Raw genomic sequence first — 18,268 nt, forward strand, 5'->3', positions numbered from 1 at the left:
TCTTACTGTTTGACAAGATCTCTTTACATAGTCAAGGCTGGCCTCGACCTTGCTTTGTCCTCCCTCAGCAGCCTCCCTCATCCTGACCATCGTTGAATTTTTGGTTATGTGCCACCTCATCCAGCACACAGAACTGCTTCTGATGGCCAGAATTTCACACTTGTAGAGCACATTTTTTAGAGAATTTCCAATTTGAGGACTATTCACTTGTCCCTGCTCTCCCAAGAGATGTGAATATGTAGTTGTGCTTTCCAAGGTGTGGAATGCAATGATGATTTAAAGTGCGCTAGTCGCATAGGCTTGTTTTGATCAAATGATTGAGCATAGAAGAAACAAATATATTTTAAAGATATGTATCTTGGAGCAGGAAAGTTAAGAGCAAGGATGCTCACTGCTCTTTCAGAAGACCTAAATTCAGTCTGCAGTGCCTCCAGGTAGCTCACAACTGCCTATAAGGTCCAGGAGATCCAGTGACCTCTGGCCTCAGGCACCTACATGTGTGGTATACATCCACACAGATACACATAAATAAGAATAAATCTTGTAAAAATAAAAAATGGAGCTAGGACGATGGCTTTGTGGTTAAGAGCACATACTGTTCTTGCAGAGGACCCAAATTCAGTTTCCTGCATTTATATCAGGTAACTCACAACCACCTCTACCAGTTCCAGGGGATCTAATGCCTTCTTCTGGCCTCTCAGGGTACCTGCACATTTGTGGTGCACATGCATACATTCGGGTGTGGGCACACACATCATAATAAACTAAATAAACAGATAAATCTTTTAAAAATGAAAACACATGTCTGAAATGTCATTTGTTCTTCTACTTTCCAGGATGCTGCTTCACATTGCACTTCATAGTTACTGTTTTTCCTTAAAAAATATCTCAACTCTGAGACCAAGCAAATCAAACACTTATGATGCAGAGCCTGGAGATCTATCTTTAAATTTGTTTATTTTTGTTTAATGTGCATTGGTATTTTTCCTGCGTGTGTGTCTGTGTGAGGTGTCAGATCCCTGGAACAAGAGTTGCAGACAGTTGTTTGCTGCCATGTGAGTGCTGGGAATTGAACCTAGGTCCTGTGGAAGAGCAGCTGGTGCTTTTAACTGCTGAGCTTAGGATCTAGTTTTAAAGAACTCCTCTAATGCCTGCCACACCCATCAGGTCTCAGAGGCGCTGCTCTAAAGTCTGTGTGCTTCACTTGGGCAGGAGGGTAGTTGAAGGACATGTTGGCCCAACATTTCCCACTTCTCTTGTAATTATTAAACAGAGATTAACTTAAATTCTTTCACTATTCTAGAAAATAGATTCAAAAGAGCACTTCCTTCTCTAATAAAATGTCTCTATTCGAGCAGATGTGAAGTAGATAAAAACAGAAGGATCTAGAATATTTGACAGAGCTACATAGTAATGGTATAAGCCATAATTAAATTTGGCTGACTAATGGAGATGGCGATTACTACTGAGTGTAGTAGAACAGTGCTGCTGTGTTGTTTGAGACACTTGAAATGTCTTAGTCGCAATAATATACTCAAGGAAAGTCTGACGGAACACCTAACGCACCACTAACATAATAAAAGGTGATACTGAAAACTATTCATGTGAAAGTGTGTATATGTGTGTGTGTACACGTATATGTGCACAGTGTGTATTACGAAAGCACACGTGGGGTGGACAGAGAATAATTTGTAGGAATCAGTTCTCTTTTCCACTGTCTGGATCCACCAGGTGGAATTTAGGATGTTGGCAGCAAGCACCTTTGTCACTGAGCTGTCTGACTAGATCATTTAAACACATTCAGTGCTGGATGTGCTGGTGCATCACTGTAGTCCCAGTGTTCAGGAGAAAGAGAAAGAGGCAGAAGAGACTGATTTGAGGCCCACTTGGTAGGCACAACAAATCCATTGAGCCAGCTTGATGAGAAGACACTGTTTCCATTTTTTTTTAAAGGGAGAGGTGGCTGAGCATGTAACGTGTTTGCTCCAAAATTGTGAGACCAACAGTCTCGACCCCACACCCATCCATGTACATCCTGATTGGTATGGTGGCCCACCTGTAATCCCAGCATTCAAGAGATAGACATCCCATTGAGGTCCTAGGGAAAGCTAGCTATCTAGGCCAGCAGAATCAGTGAGCTTTGAGAGAGAGAGAGAGAGAGAGAGAGAGAGAGAGAGAGAGAGAGAGAGAGAGAGAGAGAGAGAGAGAGAGAGACCCTGCCGTGATAGATGAGGTGGAGAGCAATTGAAGAAGACACCCAATGGCCTTTCAAATATTCCAATTAAGTCCTGAAATGTACTCTTTAGTAGACTGAAGGAATGTGTGAAGTGCTGAGTTCCTTGTTTGGCCACATGAGGGCGCTGGCTCTGCGCGGCTCTGGAGCTTCGGTTCGTTTTCTTTCTTACTGCTAGCAAGACAGACAGTTTACAGGTGTTTGATTGTGCTTTATTCTATGATGGAAAGACAAGAACTCTGTTACATGGGCCTACAGGAGAATCTGCATTTGATATTAGAGAGACCTTATCTCAGAGACCAAAGCCCAGCCAGCCAGCAGACCATCAACATTGTGTCTTTTATTTTCTTGTGTCTCTGTTCAACTGACACCAAGTAGTTGGAGTCTTCATCCTTACCCTGTAAGCTCGTCTGTGTTTGTCTGAAACCTTAAAGATGTTAGTCCAGCTGTCTTTGGGGCAGTTACGGCCTTGATAAGTAGCTAAGTCTATGGTCTCTGCATTCCTCCATCTGCCCCTGGACTTTACTCACTTCTTTCTTTTACTTAGGTTCATTTGAATTTGATTGTAATTTGAAGCAGACAAGAGTCCCACTTCAGAGGGGAGAGGAGAGGGTGAGAATGTACATACATACATACATGCATGCAAATTTTAAAGTATTCAGTGATTCAGGAATTTATAATCAGACCACCAAATACGTAAATGCCTTTGTTCTGTTTAATGTCATGGTGCATAAATGTACATGTAGTGTTCTTATCATTAATTAATTAATCACCCTCTTTGCAACAGTTCCCTTATTAGAACATAACCTTTTACTATAGTTAAGGAGGTGGGGTATTTTATAGCAAAGCCTCTTTTATGCTGATATTCCTTTTGAGTCAGTCACCAGACTGAATTTATTTGCCACCTGTCTCTATAGGCTTGTGCATGTGTGTTGTCAGCCACAAGATCTTAGTAACTAGAGTCAGACCAGAAACCATAGCAACATGAGTTGCTGCAAGGCCCCTGAAAATGTGTAGTTGTTCTGGCTTCAGTAAGTAACTTCTGTTAATTTTGTCACTCAGAGTAAGTGTCTGATTCAGTATAAAGTGATTGGTGTTTAGAGTATAATTCAACTGTTTACTGGGAAGTAGCATTATAAGAATGTAGCAGCCGGGTAGCAGTGGTGCCCACCCGCCTTTAACCCCAGGACATGCGGGGCAAAGGCAACCAGTGGATCCAGAGTGAGTTCCAGGGCTACACAGAGAAAACCTGTCTTGGAAAACCAAAAAAAAAAAAAGGAGGTGGCGAGGGGCAGCAGGTGGGAGTCCCGTGGCATGATAAGATGCTGCAGGGTACCTCACCACATCTGCAGTCATTGTGGATTCAGTTGGTTGAGTTGGCTCCTGAGCCCCATGCCAGCTTCTACCAGGTACACAATGTTGCTGGTTAAATAGAACAAGAAAACAGATTATCACCTGTGTGCATAATTGACTCTGGGCCTGAAGTTAGTGTACCAAATGTATTTTCAGACATTTACTTTAAAAAAAACAAAACAGTTTATTTCTAACTAGTATGTTTCTGTTCTTTGCTCTATTTCCTATTTAAAGTACTATTTGTGAATTTGTATTCATTCACTGAAATTCTATATTCAAAATCAGTTTTTATCTTACTAGGCTTTTAGGGAGAATTGAAGTCAAAATTAAATTAATCTATTAAAGAGCACGTATTTCCCACCTTTCCCTTCCATTTGTGCAGAGCTTTAATATAGATTGTGTAATACTACAATAGGGAATATATTTAGGATTTATTAAATTTTTAAAAAAAATTTTAAAATCTTTAATAGTTAAAGAATGGTATTCCATTCCTGCCCTCTAGTGGTTGAAATAGACATTGTAAATATGTAATTAAGACTAACTACTCTTGGTGTCATACTTTCTTTTATTCCTAGGTGCATTTATTAGTTTACTAATTTCTCAAACATAACATATTTTGTATAAGTCTTTATCAAGACTTTAGACGTGCCCTTTATATTGTTAGTTATGTAGTAGCGGTGAGCCCATGTATGTGGGGTCTTACAAATGCAGCTGCAGAAGGCTCAGCAAGTGCTCACCCAGGACTGGCAACCCATTCGACTTCTGGACTCCATAAGGTGGCAGGAGAGAGCTGGCTCCTGGGAGTCATCCCCAGACTTCCACACACAGCCTGGGAAACTCATCAGAGCAGTGCAGGTTTCATTGAAGTCACATTGTCAAATAGAAACAGTAGAGAGGGGTGATAGCTTGGCAGGCTAACACATGCTCTGTAAGCATGAGGACCCCAACCTAGCATGGAACCCTAGCACCAGGTCCTGAGAGCCTGCTGGCTAGTCAGCAGGGCTGAGACAGCAGACTCCTGGTTCAGTAAGAGAAACAAGGTAGACAGTGAAGAAGAGGGGATCTATGCCCTTCTGGCCTCTGTATACACAGATCACACAACCACACTTGTACCCCGCTACTCAACACCAAGTAAAATCTGGTAGCGGGTAGGAAGGTATAGGCATGGCATATATGCAGGGTTGAAACACGCTCCAGGACTAAAAAGTGGCAGAGCTAATTTAAGAAGTGCTTTACATTAATAATAAAACATTAAAACATTGAAGTAAAATTGGAAAATATTCTCTTTTCTGTCTGGTCTTAACATAATTCTTAAAACTCTGTTTTCAGCATGGCGTGCTCATTTTGAAAGTATACCCATGCTACCATTCAGTCTTTTGAAAGTAGGGGAAGAAGGTACAACATTAAATATTAAAATTATATCGGTCTGCCTTTCACACAGTAGTGTTAATGTCGTTTTAGAACCAACAACTATGATGTTCTTGACATGTTACTAGTGATTCCAGGGGAGATGGGTCTGCACTGACTGCCCATGGATACCTGGTGGCCGGTGATGGCTTCCTCCAGGTCTCAGTTGTCAGGCTCAGTTAGTACCTGATATCCTTTCCTTTAGAGTGCTTTATTCCTTCTGTGAGCTTAACTTTTTATTTTTACCTTGTATATTTACATTTATGATTTATATAAGGATATTATTATACATATTTGATGGCACGTGGGATGAATTTAAGAAAAAAAGTCCTTTAACTAAATGATGTGTCGTGAACTTTTCTTATGTCAAAGCTTCTGATAGTTTCCAGGGTCATAGTGATAAGGGAAGCAGGCATTGTCCCTCAGTTAGACTAGTAATGGCACAGGCGGAAAGTATGTGTGCACTGGGCAGATGAATAACTTGACAGGAAAGAACCCTCCAGGATGAAGAGATTCATGAGGTGTGAGAAAACCTAGCATGCCTGGAGCCTGACTAGAGGAAAGGGAGAATAGCCTGTTAAGAGACTGCTGCGTTTGTACACATGAGAGAAGGCAGTGGATGGACCACAGAGCACAGCAATGGCTTAGAGGATAGGAGTAATCCCCAGTGCGGTGATCTCTGTGGCTGGGAGGACACTGTGTCCTAGAGTTGGGAGTTTATAAATTAGTTTCAGGCAGATGATGTGTGTGATGGTTGTGGGAAAGCCATGTGGAGATCTGAAGCAGGCAGTGGGGCAGTCCACAGCTCAGGACTGAGTCAGGAGAGTAAGTGTGGTGACATTAGTATATTAATGCAGCTTAGCCCAATGAACAGCCTGTTCGCCAGCTTTCCTCAAACCAGTGATAGGTCTAGATGACAGTGTGCTAAGGTTTTACTGACATGAGCAGCCTCCTTATGAAAGATTAATAACATGTGGAGGAACTCCACAAGAAACGGTAGTCAGAATTTCCCTTCAGGGGTCTTTCTGGGTGGAGCCTTCCTCCGCACTTGATCTCATCCTAGAGGGATTTCACTGACTGCTTTGTCCTTTGCCAGAGACACTGATTGATTCAGTGCCTTATTAATTGTTGAAATCATATCAATTCCCTACTTCCTCACATCCCCATTCATATTTTATAAAGTATTATTCAGCTAATCTTGATCTTAGAATTATTTTCCCATAGGTTTTATTAACTTTCCCTGCTGCCTTTTATAGAAACAAAACTATGCAGTCAACACCATGCCTTTTGTACTTTTTAATTTTGAAGTAATCCTGAAACCTTCTTAACATCTTACTGTTTTGTTCTTTACTGTTTATTTACTGGTGAAATTATATTTTCAATTGTAAGAATACTGTTTGAATTCAACAAGAGCTTTTGCTGTTCAAACATTGCAAATAATTAAACCAGCTGAATTAAATTTCCTCCCTGTCCTTTCCTTCCCTCTTCTTTTTCCTTCTGATTTCCACATAATTTTTTGTTTATTAGCTATTCCTGTATCAACTTTTTGTAAAGCTTTGTGCCCGACCTTACAGAAGAAAGGCTGGGCTCTTCTGCATGAGGGAGGACCTTGTGTTTCTGTAACTCTTAGCAGGGACAGCCTTTCACCGCTGTGCATGGCTGATGGTGATCTGAACGTACACTACTGTAAAGTGCAGCTCTGGCTGGGACACTGGAGTGTAAACTTATCAACTCAATGTGGCTGATTGTCATTGCCACGTTGAAGAAGTGAAGGTGACTCATAGCCAGCATGCCCCATGATGGCAGGATTGTAAACAAGTCCCCACGTGGTCTCCCTCTATGTGCTTGTCTTTATTCTTGTGGGATAGCCACTAAGTGTGTTTTAAATGAGATACACAAAGAAACATTCCTAGACAGGCACAGGATGAAATTAAAAAAGAAGGGGCTGCAGGAGCCATTTCCCAAAGACAGTGAGAAATTAAATGGAAGCCTTGCGTTGTAAGGAGCCGACAAAAGAAGCTGGCGAAGCAATGTGAGGTGTGTCAGAGCTCAGTGTGTGCTGATTCACTGTCTTCTAGGACACCAGGATGCTTGCAGCAAGAGCTGACATGAGGCTGTGTTGAGAGAACCAAAAGATGAGGACACCAGCCTATAAAGTAGAAAAAAATCTTCTCAGCTGTTCATCTGACAGCAGATTAATATCCAGAACACATCAGAAATTAAATACCAAAAGGACAGGTAATCCAGTCAGCAAGTTGGCAAACAAACTGAATAATTACATTAAAATAATACTCAATATCTTAAGCCATGAGGAATGCAAGTCAGAACTACACATCCTGCCTGCCCCAGTCAGATGGCTGTCATGAAGAAAACAAACAAACGCTGGGTTCTAGCTGTAGAGGGAAGGGACTCTTACATACTGTTATTGGGGGTGTAAATTAGCACAGTCATTATGCAAATGAGTGTTGATGTTCCTTCAAAAGCTAGAAATAGAACTAGCATATGATTTTGCTATCCCACCCCTGGGAAGGAGTCTAAGCCAGCTACGACGAAGATGCTCTTAATTAGCATCATGCTTACTTCCAGGCTATTCGAAATAGCCACGGGATGGGGTAGGTGCCTATCAACAGGTGAGTGGGTAGAGAAAACAGGTGTACGTAACTGGGGTGGTAATTCAGCATAAGAAGAATGGGATCAGGCCATTTGCAGGAAAATAGATGGAGCTGAGATCATCACACATGTTAAAGTACAACAGTCTGCAGCGGGCATTTCGTGTTTTCTTTCATGTAAAGCCTAAGGAGGCAGAAAAGAATGGGAGGAAGGGCTGGAGGTAGGATTGGCCAGCAAGGACACAAGGTGAGAGGTAAACATGATCAAAATATGTACATGTATGAGAATGTCACTGTAAGCTCCACCATTTTATCCAGTAGGGAGGTATTTGTTTAAAAATGTGTCAGTGATTTTAATTTTTTTTGGCTGATATTCACTATCCTCATTGCTCACCTAGTACAAAAGTCAACTTGGACCTTGCCTTAATAACTGAAACTGGTGTCTACGTGGTGACTTAATAACTGAAACTGGTGGTCTACACGGTGACTTAATAAACTGAAACTGGTGGTCTACACGGTGACTTAATAACTGAAACTGGTGGTCTACACGGTGACTTAATAAACTGAAACTGGTGGTCTACGTGGTGAGATAGGGATCTGCAAAAAAATCCACCATGAAAACCCCAGTGCTAGCAGTCTCAGGTAGGCCAGCGAGGGAAATAAACAGTTCTCAGAGGAGGAAACACAAGTGGCCAGTGGCTATGTTTAGAAGTGAACACCTGGCCATTAGAGAAATACAAATAAAAACCACTCTAGGGTACTGAGTAACGTGTTACCCAGTCAAAATGGCTGTGGCATTGGTGCTGGGGATAATGTGAGGAAAGAGGAACTCTATTCCCTGAGGCTGGGAGAGCATCCTCGTACAGCCATTATAGGAGTCAGTATGGAGGGTTCTCCAGAGTTGAAAAGTGACAGTACAATATGACCATCCCACTTGTGGACATATTGCCCCAAAGTCTACATTCTCTACCCTAGAGAGACTTGTACGTCCATGCTGCTCTGCTCACAATAGCAAGTAATTGGAACCAGAGTAGGTAGGCATCAACACTTACTGAATAATGAAGATGTGGCATTTACGCAGAGTGGAATTTTATTCAGCTAAAAAGAAAAATGAAGTCATGAAGTTTCTAGGGAAATGCTTGCTTTTGGTTTGAATCATTTGTAGAGAAGTGCCATTATTTCTACTTATGACAGGGAAGTCAAAGGTATAAAAATGCATTTTAGAAAACAGTATTTATAGAAAATAAAGTGTTAAGTTCTGTTTCATTGGTAAAGTATGAAATTAAGAAAAAAATTAAGTACTCAGAAAGTCTGAAAATTTGAAAATGGAAAACCATTTGCTGTTAGTGAAGTTAGTGATGGTGATGACGAGCAAGCAAGGTGATCTAGGCAGCAGTGAGGAGGGAGTGCGGGCTGGCTCCATGCTGTACAACTGCGGTCCAGATGAGGAGTCAGCCCAGCCTGGTCGGGATGGAACCCTGCTCATGTGATTATGTAATGTGTGACTCTTTTCTCGTTATCATGGGAGGGTTGACAGTTGTGACAGAAACCATTTGGTTCACAGGCCTAAAATGTTTACTATTCCTTGTGGAACAAGCTTCTTGGATTTTGTTTTGGATTTTTTTTTAAAAAAAAATGTTTAGATTTATTTACGAGTGTTTTATCTACATGCATATGTGTGCCTGATGCCCTCCAAGGTCAGAAGAGGGCACTGAATTCCCAGCAACTGGAGTGTGGGCACTGGGAAGCAAGCACAGGTCCTCTTTGAGAACAGCAAGTACTTTTAACTACGGAGCCATCTCTCCAGATCCTGTTTCTGACTTCTAAATTAATGTGTTATATTTGGGAGCAAGGATGCAGTATATGAATCAAAGACAGGATCTTGTAAACAAACACTAAGCAAAAAGAAAGCTAATTGTTAATGTCTTTGACTGCATTTTTTAGAAGAAAATCTTGATTAGAAAGGGCCAGAATATACTAATTTGTAAGAACATTGTATCATTAGTCTAGACTTTGTTTTTGTTTTTAAAGATTTATTTATTTATTTTATATATATGAGTACATTGTAGCTGTGCAGATAGTTGTGAACCATCATGAGGTTGCTGGGAATTGAACTCAGGACCTCTACTCGCTCCAGCCCCGCTCACTCCTGCTCCCTCCGAGCCCGAAGATTTATTTACTGTTATACATAAGTACACTGTAGCTGTCTTCAGACACACCAGAAGAGGGCGTCAGATCTCATTACAGATGGTTGTAAGCCACCATGTGGTTGCTGGGATTTGAACTCAGGACCATCGGAAGAGCAGTGTCTTAACCACATCCGTAAAGAGATCTGAAAACAGCTACAGTGTACTTGCCATATTTATTAAATAAATAATAATAAATAAAATCTTAAGAAAACATAATTCATGAAGCATTTGAAAAGTAAATGTGAGCATTATAAAAAAGCAGTTTAAATTTTATCCTTTATTCTAAATTGAAAGTTAGGTCTGATTTTTTTTTTATATGTATATACTTAAAAATGTATTCTGTTTTGTGTACTTTTTGTGTTACTGTAACATAAGTATAATCCTGAGAATAAAGCCCCCTAGTTGTGTTTTCCCTCCACCGTACTGCAGAGTGATGTTTAGGGTCACGTTTACCAGCCTTATGGCATGCTGCAGACAAATTGAAGGGGAAGTTTCTGGGACCCGAAGCCAAGCAGGCAGCAGGCAGCCTGCTGCAGTAAGGAGTATGGGCTGAGGCGAGTGCCTGCAGTGCAGCCAGGTTAACCCCGCGCTCACACAGTGCCTGAGTGCTGAGACCCGCAAAGCTGTCTCTCCTTCTGCGACCCAACAAACCCACTTCCTTAAACACAGGAAAAGCATTTGTTCTGTTTATAGTGCACGCTTTGTGATGAATAAAAAGGCATTTGGAGGCACTAGGTGTGCATTTCTGTAATCTTGGCACTTGGAAAGTGGAAGTTAGAAGATCAAGTTTTTGAGGCCAGGTCCTGCAGAACCAAAGCTGCAATAGCTCCTTAAAGCAGCCAGGGTAACAGCACGATACGTGAGGGGGTAGTGAGGGCGTCGCAGTAAAGCAGCCAGGGCAACAGCAAGATACGTGAGGGGGTAGTGAGGGCGTCGCAGTAAAGCAGCCAGGGCAACAGCACGATACGTGAGGGGGTAGTGAGGGCGTCGCAGTAAAGCAGCCAGGGCAACAGCAAGATACGTGAGGGATAGTGAGGGCGTCGCAGTAAAGCAGCCAGGGCAACAGCAAGATACGTGAGGGAGTAGTGAGGGCGTCGCAGTAAAGCAGCCAGGGCAACAGCACGATACGTGAGGGATAGTGAGGGCGTCGCAGTAAAGCAGCCAGGGCAACAGCAAGATACGTGAGGGATAGTGAGGGGAGTCGCAGTAAAGCAGCCAGGGCAACAGCAAGATACTTGAGGGATAGTGAGGGGGTCGCAGGAAGGTTCCAGTATTGATAGCAGCAAGATACGTGAGGGATAGTGAGGGGGTCGCAGGAAGGTTCCAGTATTGATAGCAGCAAGATACGTGAGGGATAGTGAGGGCGTCGCAGTAAAGCAGCCAGGGCAACAGCACGATACGTGAGGGGATAGTGAGGGCGTCGCAGTAAAGCAGCCAGGGCAACAGCAAGATACGTGAGGGGATAGTGAGGGGGTCGCAGTAAAGCAGCCAGGGCAACAGCAAGATACGTGAGGGGATAGTGAGGGGGTCGCAGTAAAGCAGCCAGGGCAACAGCAAGATACGTGAGGGATAGTGAGGGGGTCGCAGTAAAGCAGCCAGGGCAACAGCAAGATACGTGAGGGATAGTGAGGGCGTCGCAGGAAGGTTCCAGTATTGATAGCAGCAAGATACGCGAGGGGATAGTGGGGGCGTCGCAGGAAGGTTCCAGTATTGATAGCAGCAAGATACGTGAGGGATAGTGAGGGAGTCGCAGGAAGGTTCCAGTATTGATAGCAGCAAGATACGTGAGGGATAGTGAGGGGGTCGCAGGAAGGTTCCAGTATTGACAGTAGCAAGATAGGTGAGGGGAGTCGCAGGAAGGTTCCAGTATTGATAGCAGCAAGATACGTGAGGGGATAGTGAGGGAGTCGCAGGAAGGTTCCAGTATTGATAGCAGCAGAGGCCTCGAACCAGACAGTGACTCACAGCAGCGAACATTTGCAAGCAAAACTGCTTGGACAAAAGGGCATGTTCTGTATGACATATCTCAGCCTCTGTGATGGGAGTGGAACTCATTGCAGCCTCCGTGGTGGGATTTCTTTTTCCCTTTTTCAGGAGAGGTTGCAAGGGCAGAGGCTAGATATGGAAGGATGGGGAGATGAATGGGATTGGGGTGCATGATGTAAAATTCACAAAAAAAAATCAATGAAAAGTTAATAAAAATAAAAAAGGGTTTGAGGCCCAAAAACTGTAAATGGCTTAGAGGTCAGTTAACTTTGTTACTATATTGGGCATTTATTTAAAGGCAACTCTAAGGGATGCTGAGAGCAGATGGCTATTAGGATCTCTCGGTCTGTGCAGCATTTTAATGCTGGTCCTCATCTTTCTCTTGGACTGGTGCTGTTCCAGATAGGCAGCTGTCCCTACTCGACATCTTATATCATTGGCACCTCCAAATCTTGACACCCTCAGTATAATCAAGATTTCACTTTCACACCTTGATCCAATGGCTCTGTCTCAGCTTCTATCGGGTGCTGCTCTGCCATAGGCCTAGCTTCATAAGCTTTTCTTAACCAAAGAGGAAACTTCCACAACACCTTTACCCTTGTATTTTTCATTTCTCTAAGGCCAGAACCAAGTATTCGATACTGCCAAGTTCTGAGACTTGGAATATAATCTGGCCCTCTTTTTAAATTATATTTGTATAAACCTTGATTGTTGATGGTTTACCTTGCTAAATAAGATTCCCATGGCTTTAGGTGACAGTAACTTAGGGATTTTTTAAAACAACTTAGCAACTAGATATTTTTCAAACATTGGTTTATTTAATGTTTATAATCCCATAGAATAAGAAATAGTGCCGGGCAGTGGTGGCACACGCCTTTAATCCCAGCACTTGGGAGGCAGAGAGAGGCAGCCGGATTTCTGAGTTCGAGGCCAGCCTGGTCTACAGAGTGAGTTCCAGGATAGCCAGGGCTACTCAGAGAAACCCTGTCTCAAAAAACAAAACAAACAAACAAAAAAATAGTGTTCTCATTCAACATATGAATAAGCCAAATCTTAGAGAGTCTTTTGCAAAGCTGGTAGCCAGACTAGAACCTGAGTGTGAAAACTCTCCTCTCATACCTTTGTAATGCTCATTGCTGACCTGGGGACCTTTCCTTCTCCACCCCTCTTCCCAAAGCCTTTCTATTGCTTTCCCTGCCTATTACATGACCAACCTAATATGGCATATATTTAAAAAAAGCTACCATCGGCATGCCTGCTCTGTCGCCTACTTGGGTAGCTGTGCTCATCCTGTGGTCCACAGTAGCAGCTACATGCCATGTTCCACAGCATAGAGAAACTTTACTTTCAAGCTGTTGTAGATCATTCTCTTGACTTCTGGCATCTTGTCTTCTTTGTCGCTGTTTGCATAATTTTGCCTAATGAGCATCTGGTGTTTGTCTTGCCTACACTAATTGAGATGACTAGATGTTGAAATATATCCATCTAGTTTTAGAATAAAAAGGGCAATAGTTTTTGTTCTTCCGATGACCTAAAGTGATATTTCATTGCATCTGAATTTCAAGCAGTACTTTTGTAAATTGATTTCCAAGGCACTTGGCATGCCACATGCCCACAGTCAGCTTTGGTCTGCACCTCCGTGGTCTCTGTGGTCATGACATGCAGTGTCTCGTGGGAACAGTGGGAAGCAGCTATGCAAGCATCCTAATCTCTCTCCTTTACTCAGCACCCTGGACCTCCTAGTGGAGGCCCAGTTGACACATCCACTTCTAAGTGTCCAGACATGCCTCCTCCTGGGTCCCCTGTACTTCCCATCTGCCACCATCACCCCTCCAATACAGTAGCGTCTTAGCTTTTCTTGTTCTTGACCTTTTAATTAAGGATCCGTTCCCCACACTGTAGCTAAGCACATCTTCTCAAAGTGTAAGCGTCTCAACCATTGTCAGTGTTGACATGAGCAGCTTTCCCATTGCAGTGAGAGGGTCCCCAAATCCTTGGCTGGCGAGGATCCAGTAAGAGCTGACTTCCTGTGCCTCAGACTTCCTCACCTGCCAGTTTTCTCTCACCCCATTAGAGTTGACTACACAAGCCTTCTTTCTTCTCTTTGTGATGCCAAGCTTAGTTTCTAAATTTAGTTTGCCCAGTCTGGACCCGACCCTCCACTCCTCCACTCGTATGCCATTTAGTCAGAACTTGAATAGTGTTCCTCGGGCCTTTTCTGATTCTCCGCTCACAGGCACAGGTTCGCCCTAGCTCTGCATAACCTTTTCTGTAGTCTAGTCTCTGATTCCTCCCTGTGAGCCTGGAAGCTCCTGAAGCAGACGCCTCGTGAGTGTTGTGTCTGCCATGTGGACAAGAGCATTTGCAACCGACTGTACTCAGGGCATATTGCATTCAGGGAGTGAGGGAACAAAGGGAACAAATTCCTTTTAAGTGACAGATTTCAGCAATTCTTAAGGTAATATTCTAGTCAACTCATTGGCAGTATTCTTAGCAGAATAGGAAAAAATACAATATATTAAGTGGTTATTATAATGTCTCTTAGCAGAAAGTGATAATAACCCTGCCCAGCCTGGCTTCTCTCTTTACTTACATAATGCAATATTTTTAAAATAGTTTTCTCTTATACCTTTATTCAGAAGCAAGATTGTCTTATATGTCCTTTATTTTTCTAGTAAAGCATGAGGGTTTTTCTCCCCCTAGTATAAGTATTATCTGTTGCAACAGACAACTTAAATGCCAAAATAATATATAATTAGGTCTATTCAGTATCTTGCCACATGCTAAGTAGATGCTAAGGGTTTATTGCTACAATAAAAGTCAATGGTATATTTAAGCTTCTTTTATATGAAAATGTATTTTAAAAATTACCATTTTTTTTGTCAGTAGTAAATTTATTATGTAGAATGTATCCCTCTGCCAAAGACTCCTGTAAGTTTACATGTCCCTCAAGTACGTTGTTGTTCCTGCCCCCTTCCAGTTAACAACCCATGGGGCTCGTTTTTATTTTTTAATTTATTCACTTTAATTCTGTAAGTGTTTTGTCCGCATGCATGTCTGTGCACTATGTGCATGCCTAATGGTCCCTTTGGAGGTCAGAAAAAAAGAATTAGATCCCCTAGACTGGGACTCTGATTGGTTTGTGGAATGGATGGAATGGCAGCAGTGATGACAGTGGCCGTTTCTAATTCGTGGTTTGTCTTCTCATTCTCAAGATCCCTTTTCTAACTTGTGGTTTTCCTTTTCGTGTTCAGGATCCTTTGACCGCTGTTCCCTCCCCTGGCTGATTAACTTCTTCCGCCAGTATGATCTTGAGGGCTTCCAACTAGCTCAGCACTCACCTGGAATTTGATAGATTTATACTCTAAGGTCCTCCAAATGGTAAACACTAGTGCAGAGGTCAGTGAGCCTATCGGCCACAGGAACCATTGGAAGAAACTCATTCAAAGACGATGTTTTGGGAGAAACAGTATTTTGTAACTAAGGTCTGTTTACATATTGTCCCAAACTCTGTAAACTAGTTGAAATTAAAATCATTTTATCCTTTTCTCCCATTCTCCCTGAGAATGGAAAACTTAAGGGAAATCGCAGGGTCTGAGTAAAGGTCTGGGACTTTGTCATTTTGTAAAACTAGGGTAGAAAATGGTATGACTGGGCTGCTGGTGGGGACATGAGTGATCCCTATCAGTTACTCCCTCAGATGCTTGTCTCATCCCACTACCTCCATTCTAAGTTCCCCAAGCCAGCAAGGAGAGAAACACAGCTATCACGCCCTAACTTCATTAGCCTTCACTGCCCTTTCTACACAGATCTATTTATATCTTGTTTTGTTTTTCTTATCTTTTGTTACTTATTATTTCTGCTCTCCAAAACCAAAAACTAAGGGGAAATTTTTAATGACTATGCCAAAGGACTTCAGTAAAAGAAGGATAATTTTTCTACCAATGATGCTATAATAAATAGCAAGCCATAATACCAATCAAGACAGCAACTCATAGGTCTGTATAATAATGACATCACATAGGTCTGTATAACAGTGACATCACATAGGTCTGTATAACAATGACATCACATAGGTCTGCATAATGATGACATCACATAGGTCTGTATAACAATGACATCACATAGGTCTGTATAATGATGACATCACATAGGTCTGTATAATGATGACATCACATAGGTCTGTATAACAATGACATCGCATAGGTTTGTATAATAATGACATCATATAGGTTTGTGTAATAATGACATCATATACTAAACATGCTGAAAGTCATTAAAGAAAAATGGATGTGGTACTTTAGCAGTTTCAGACTTCTGCTTTATTTTGGAAGCATTTCCTAAGTTCTCTTTCCTGCTTCACTCTGGCCCACCCTGCCCTAGACAAGCCGTGCGTGTCTGCACAGTGCCCATGTGGACCTTTGCTCTCCCCTGAAGTTCTTGGCTTCTTTTGTATCAGCTAGCTGTGTTGTGTTTCAGCTGTTTACTTATCCCTCTTCGTGAACTAGTACACTTCCAGAGAAGTTAACCAGAGAAACTAGTACTGCTTAACTGGAGTGTTTTTGATAAGCCAAGTAGAGTTTCTGGGTTGGGATAACCTCTTCTGGGTCTGTGTATGCCACTGGGTATCTGAGGCCACTGGGCTCCAAGCTAGAGCCTGTTTATAGTTGCATGCTTTTAGATTGAGTGTGAAAGGCTGTGGGGTCGTTCAGAGTCCATAAAACCTTCTGGTGGTGAAAGGCCTAGCTAAGCTGATTGAAAAGGCACAGCTGGGATAGGAATTTTTCTTGAGCAGCCATAGATGGAGTATGGCTTCTTGAAGGTCTTGTGAAGTTTTCATATTGGCATGATGGCAGTATGCTTGGTTGGCTGATGGCCATTCACTGAAGGTAGCAAACTACTGGGACCAGGGTCTACTGTCTGCCGTCAGGGAGTCAAATTGTTCTACTCATCAATGCCATAGCGTGTTTAAAGGGGAAATTAACATCTGTGATGCAACAGTACTTTACAGTGTTTAATGCTAGTTCTTATGAATTCCTTGGAGAGTGGTTTCTCTAATCTATCTCAGAACCTCAGAATTTTAGTTTCTCCACGATGTGTACAATGTGTGACCTCACACAAAAAGACCTTTGGAGTGAGTAAGCATGTGTGCAAGCATGTGCTTATTTCCAATATTCCTCAGCTACCCCAAATGGCTCTGCCACATTCCTGTGGTAAACAGAATAACAGACTGTAAGTGATGCTCCACCAATCAAACACACAGCATCAAGTGTGAGTCCCAACATACTGTAGAGGCAGCAATGTCTCAGTGAGAGCTATGCATCGGAGAGCCACGGGAAAGAAACTTGTTGGTTTGGTCTCTGTGTCTTCTCAGGTCGACTGAGAGCCTAACATTGCTCTCAAAGTGCAACAAATTGAAGGCAAAACTCCTGCATCCTCTTAAACACAGAGCCAGATCTCCATTTGATTGATTAATTTTGATTTTGAGGCAGTATCTCCTTATGTACCCCTTCCTGACCTTGAATTTGATGTATAGTCAAGACTGGCTTGATCTCAACAATCTTCCTGCCTTTGGACTGTGGAGGACAAGGAGGAAGAGGAAGGGAGGGAGAGGAAGAAGAGGAGGAGGAAAGAATAAATATAATAAAGCAAAAGCCACTGATTGGCATATGTGACCATTTAATGATAGAGCTAGCTTTGCTCCATCAGAGATTTGCTGTCTTCATCTGTGTGCGTGTCAAGTGTACAGCTTCTTACTTCCTAGTTTTGTTTGTCCGCCCAGAGGGAAATGGGGAAGTGGGTACGAAAAAGTTGTGTGGTTGAGTTTTACTGGACTGGGTTGAAATGGAGCAGGCATAAATCACCATCATTCCAAAGTTCATGGCTGTTCCTATAGGTTACCCAGAAAACTATTATGTCCTAATATAAATATAAATAAAATAATATAAATATGTATGTGTAAACTCCAGGTTTTCTACCTTTTTTGTAAAACATGTTCTTTTGCCTGAAATAGTGGCACACACCTTTTATCTCAGCAGTGAGTAAGACAGAACTCTGAGTTCCAAATCAACCAGGACCTCCCTCTCTCTCTCTCTCTCTCTCTCTCTCTCTCTCTCTCTCTCTCTCTCACACACACACACACACACACAGTGGGGGCAGTTTAAAAAAGGTTCTGTTTTCTACACTTAGCAATATTCAGGTCATACCTACTGTTATGTAACATCTATAATCAATTATATAATCTGTAGTTTAAAAACTCAACTTTAATTTGAGGCTAATAGCAAACATTGGCACAAATGTATACCATTGTTTCAGGCCATTACTATTTACACAGGAAAAATTAAACACCTCTATAAAGAAAACTAAAGAAGCAGCCAGGCTGCCTGTGGGTAGGACTGGAAGTAGAGGGAGCTGCAGTGTGAAACAGCAGCACCTACTCCCCAGATCGTGTTGCCTGGGCCGTGCTGCCTGCGCGGTGCTGCCTGCGCGGT

At 42.3% G+C, this 18,268-nt stretch overlaps 1 protein-coding gene across 32 annotated transcripts in view; it reads left to right on the forward strand.

Annotated features, from left to right (window-relative positions):
* The window catches only part of Plekha5 (pleckstrin homology domain containing A5), a 169,418-nt gene that overhangs the window by 41,347 nt on the left and 109,803 nt on the right, over positions 1-18,268 (forward strand). Inside the window, exon 1 of one of the 32 annotated variants that reach the window (XM_031383765.1) lies at positions 7,085-7,231. The exons of the other annotated variants lie outside the window; for them this stretch is intronic. The gene's annotated coding sequence lies outside the window, so the exon portion shown is untranslated. Of the gene's footprint in view, positions 1-7,084; positions 7,232-18,268 lie in introns of those variants that run through there. 32 annotated transcript variants of the gene reach the window in all.

Source organism: Mastomys coucha, unplaced genomic scaffold, assembly GCF_008632895.1.
Source record: "Mastomys coucha isolate ucsf_1 unplaced genomic scaffold, UCSF_Mcou_1 pScaffold20, whole genome shotgun sequence".
Classification (NCBI taxonomy): domain Eukaryota; kingdom Metazoa; phylum Chordata; class Mammalia; order Rodentia; family Muridae; genus Mastomys; species Mastomys coucha.